The sequence below is a fragment of the Lactuca sativa genome, chromosome 6 (genome assembly GCF_002870075.4).
Source record: "Lactuca sativa cultivar Salinas chromosome 6, Lsat_Salinas_v11, whole genome shotgun sequence".
NCBI classification, from domain to species: Eukaryota; Viridiplantae; Streptophyta; class Magnoliopsida; order Asterales; family Asteraceae; genus Lactuca; species Lactuca sativa.
The window spans coordinates 92,913,384-92,918,025 of record NC_056628.2 but is presented as its reverse complement, the minus strand read 5'-3'; positions in this window follow the sequence as shown (position 1 = coordinate 92,918,025).

Sequence of the window (4,642 nt, the reverse complement as noted above, 5' to 3'; positions counted from 1 at the left end):
TAGGTTGTGGTCTGAATACCTTGAGGTATATAACCCCCAGACTCACCCCTATACGACATCGGAAAGGAAAACACTGACTAATGCCTAGGTTGTGGTCGTAACCCCTAGAATCACCCCTATCCAGCATCGGAAAGGAGAACACTGACTCATGAAGCTCGTCCGATCACTTCACAAAAGAAATGAAGACTCCAAATCTCTTCAAAATAAAAGCATAGAGAAAATACTAATAAAGTACTCCCGTACGCTCCTGTACCCCGACACGTAATAGTGTCAAAAAGAAGAATTAACGGATGAACACATAGTTCAGAAACACCTAAGGAACATATAGTTCGAGAACACTTTATGAACATATAGTTCAAACATACGTACCGATTACGAGTCTACTAACGTTCCACTGGACTATCTAAAATAGTCTGTGGCCGTTGTCTATACTCTGTTAGATGACTAGATCATCTTAAATATCGATACCTCTCATCACTTTATTTTATCACACACCAACTATCTACCCATGTTCTACCCAACATATTTGTAGATAAAAATATGTATACAATTTAAAACTTGTATAGAATATCAACACAACAGTCACCTCAAATAAACAATTAATATATTTACACGTAACATGTATTTTAAGGTAAATACTTCATATCTATGTGTAAATTGAAAGTGAATATACACTCACTTGATTTGATGATAACCGGGCAGCAATTCGTTTCCTAAAACGATCGTTTTTAATAAAACTGAGAGTTTTATTGAGAAACCGGGCTCTATGAAAGGTCGGGCTTCAAAACCGAAAAGATAAATTTTCCGGGCCTTCAGGCACTCCGGGACGTGTTACGGGCGTTGGAAATGATCTCGGGGCATCGGGGGAAGCGAAAATGGCTAAAATATTGAAAAAGGGGTGAAAAATGGCCATTTTCCAAAAGTAGCCGGAAGATCTCGCAAGGCCACTATTTATAGGGGAGAGCTGCGAGGGTTTGGCCGAGAAGGAGGAGTCAGCGAAGGCATGTGGCATCTGTGGAGCGAGGACAGGTGGCGGGTGCGAGCTTCGGACACGCGAAGGGCATGCTTCGCCTTCGGATTGGGCCAGCGAGGCTCGGATGATGAGTCAGATGCGAGGCGTTGGAAGATCATTGGACTGCACTCTCGGTCCAATCAGCAAGCGACACGTGGGTCGGATCACGTGGGTTGCATGCGAGGATCACGTGGCTACTGTTCATGCAAGGGTGACTCAGCAGATTTCGCCATGTGGCATATGCGAGGCGAGGACACGTGGCAAAAGCGTGACTATGCGAATTTTCTCGATTTTTGTGCAAAAACTTCTAAAATCCATAACTTTCGCATACGAGCTCCGTTTTTGACGTTCTTTATATTCACGCGTAGCTAAAATTATGCTCTACAACTTCCGTTAAGACTTCGTCGGCTAATTTGGAATTTAATTTTTTTATTATTATTTTTAACAGACCGGGACAGGAAATCTGTTAAAAATTCATAACTTTTCATCCGACGTCCGTTTTCGTCAGAATTTTTACCGTTGTGCTACTAATGACGAGACCTTCGATTCTCTTTTAGGTTGTGTCGGCTAAAAGTCACTCGATCTAAAATTCGAGTTTTTAGCTGTCTACTGCTAAGCTGAAACTTAGAAAAATCATAACTTCCTCATACGAAGTCAGATTTGGGTGTTCTTTTTATCGAACTTCTCGGTTTAATGAATACTACAACTTTCGTTTAGATTACTAAGGTTAAAAAGTAGTTTATCAAAAACTCACTTTTTACGACATTTGGTACCATGCCAGTTTTGTCGCGAAACTTCGACAGGTCATAACTTCTTCGTTATAACTCGGATTTCGGCATTCTTTATATCCCCGAAATCCTTGTTTCGACCACTACAACTTTATGTAAAGATATCGGGCTTATCTCACACTTTAATTTTGACGCTTATTTTTATTCTTAATTAATTAAATCCTAATAATTAAGCATAAAACACATAATTCACATAACTCCTTTTCATTTCTTCTAAATGAGTTACAAAGTTTAACCTAGACCATTATGTCAATATTAATGCCTAGCCTAGAAACACGAGCGTTACACCAGTTAAGTTGACTATGCATGTGAGGAGTCCTCATTTGATCGCATAAGTCAAAGCACCTTGAAAAGTGAAAGTACATTGATTAGTATGGGTGAGCTGCTCAATAATTTGGAAGCAATGGTAGGCCCTTGTGCTACCAAATGACAAGAAATTAAGATTGAAAAAGTTCAGTCCATATGAGTTCGGATTTGTCACAAACCCTGTCTTGTGATTACGGTTATGAGAAATTCACATGGATAGAAATACATACACCAGAAAATCAAAGTGGCAAAGGTTTCTCTATGCTTCATAAAAGGATTGTGAGGAAGCACTCTCACTAAGTAGATTTAAAGAAATAGAAATTGTGTTAATTACATTCTCAATTTCGATTAGGATTACAACATCCCTTTTCATAGTTCGAATTGTGAGAAATGGCAAAGAGTCTAAACATTCAGGACTTATTGTTGTAAGTTTTGAAATAGTTTAGACACACATATAAACTATCTAAGGAAAGGTGTATGAGTTTGAGAAGCCTAGATAAAGTCTTATCGAAACATCTTGTATCAGAAAATCTGAACTTTGGTAAGGAAGTCAATATGTATTGATTTCTAGAAGTCCAGCTAATTTCTGGGTACATGTCCAAGCTAGTGGGAGCATAAGTGTTATGCTAATAAGGACATAATTATTGTGCTAGTGGGAGCATAATCATTATGATAGGTGTTGAGAGCTAGCAATGCTATTTATAGCGAAAAAAAAGTTTGATTTATTAGGTTATAGAGTTTGAAAAGTTGTTTTTGTTGGATTAGTGTCTAAGCCCGTAAGTATATTTGGTATGTACTTGACCCGGTTGTGCATGATCCTTTTGGGTTGCCTTCACTAAAGAAACTTGACAAGGTAATTTAAGGAGAGAGAGAGAGAGAGAGAATATTATGGTTTATTAGTATGTTATAAGAATAATATATTAAAGGAGAGATTATATTTATTTAATTAGTATTGGTCATAAATTAATTAGGAATTAATTTGGTGACTAAAAGAGATTAATTAAATAAAGGAGCACAAACTGTCAAATGTATGATAGTTGAGTTTTGGGCTGGGAAACCTAATGGACTTAATGGGGAACGAAATTATGATGGGGATCCATCATATTTTCATCCAAGGCCTTATTTTAGAAGGTTCCTTGGGCTGCTTGGTGGCTAAGTTGTCCATTAGGGTTTAGACTGAAACCCTAGTAGCCTGCAGTATAAATATGACCCCCAGGTTATGAAAATCGGCTACACTTGATTCCAAGAGAACCCTAGGGCCGATTTTAGCAACTCTCACCCTCTCTCATATTTCCTTCTTGCTTGTGGAGTTTGTGAACCATTAGAGGAGTTACAATTTTCACTCTAAGCTCAAGATCAAGAAGACTAGAAGGATTTTAAGCCATTTGAAATAGGTAAACACTTAGATATGTTCTTATGATGTTGATTTCGAAATATATATGATAGATCTAGGCTTGTAAGTCTTGGATTCAAAGCATGTACAATAGAGAGACCTAGATCCAAGCATTCGGGTTTGTATGAGCACATAGGATTGTTCTTATGCATAAAACCCATCAGTGGTATCAGAGCCTTGATTGGTTTCAGTTGTATGGGATGCTTTAACTGTTTGATTACTGAAAAATCGTTTTTTTCTAATTGTTTAATGAACTCGACGAGTTGGATGAACTCGACAAGTTCCAATGTGGACTCGACGAGTTTAGCTGTCAGACAGAGGATATTCCGGGATTTTGTTGCTATTTTGTTATGGGATTAATGCCTAAATCGTTTTTTGAAAGTAAAATCCGAATTTTATTGTATTTGAATGATTATCCCTGCCAAAACAATAGACAATTTCAAATCTTTTGAATATTAGTTATTTATATGATAAATATGGATTATTTAAATTATTTGGTATTTATGTTGTGACTAAAATTGAATTAGGACAAATATTAGATAATTATGAAATTAATTGTCTAATTTAAATTAATTGCTATTTGATCCCTTTTGTTTTGAAAAGTTCAAAACTTGTCCTCAAGTTGTGAAATTTAAATTTTGTGATTAAAAGTTTAAATAATTTAAATTTCAAACCCTTAGAATTTTACAAGTTTAAAATTCAACCCTATACTATTATATTATTACAAGCTTGATATATATATATATATATATATATATATATATATATATATATATATATATATATATATATATATAACTTAAAATGCTAGTCTTACCATTAGTAGGCCTCATTCACGAAGCCAGTCTATAAGGTGGGTATAAGGTTGTTGTCTATAAAATGGCGCTTAATGGGTGTACACTCACACCCACCGCTTGCTTGACTGGTGGAGGGTCGTTAGCCGAACGGGTAGGATAGGGAAATCCTCTCCTCATTAAAAGTATAATGTAAGATACATAGTAAATACAATGTTTTACAAATTCCCAATCTTAGTTACTTTAGGGTAAAATGTGAAAAATGATGCTAACCCATGGAATTACACTCCGCACCCTTGTCAAACGTTGGTGGAGCGCGTGTGGTTAACCGACACACTAATTTGGGAAT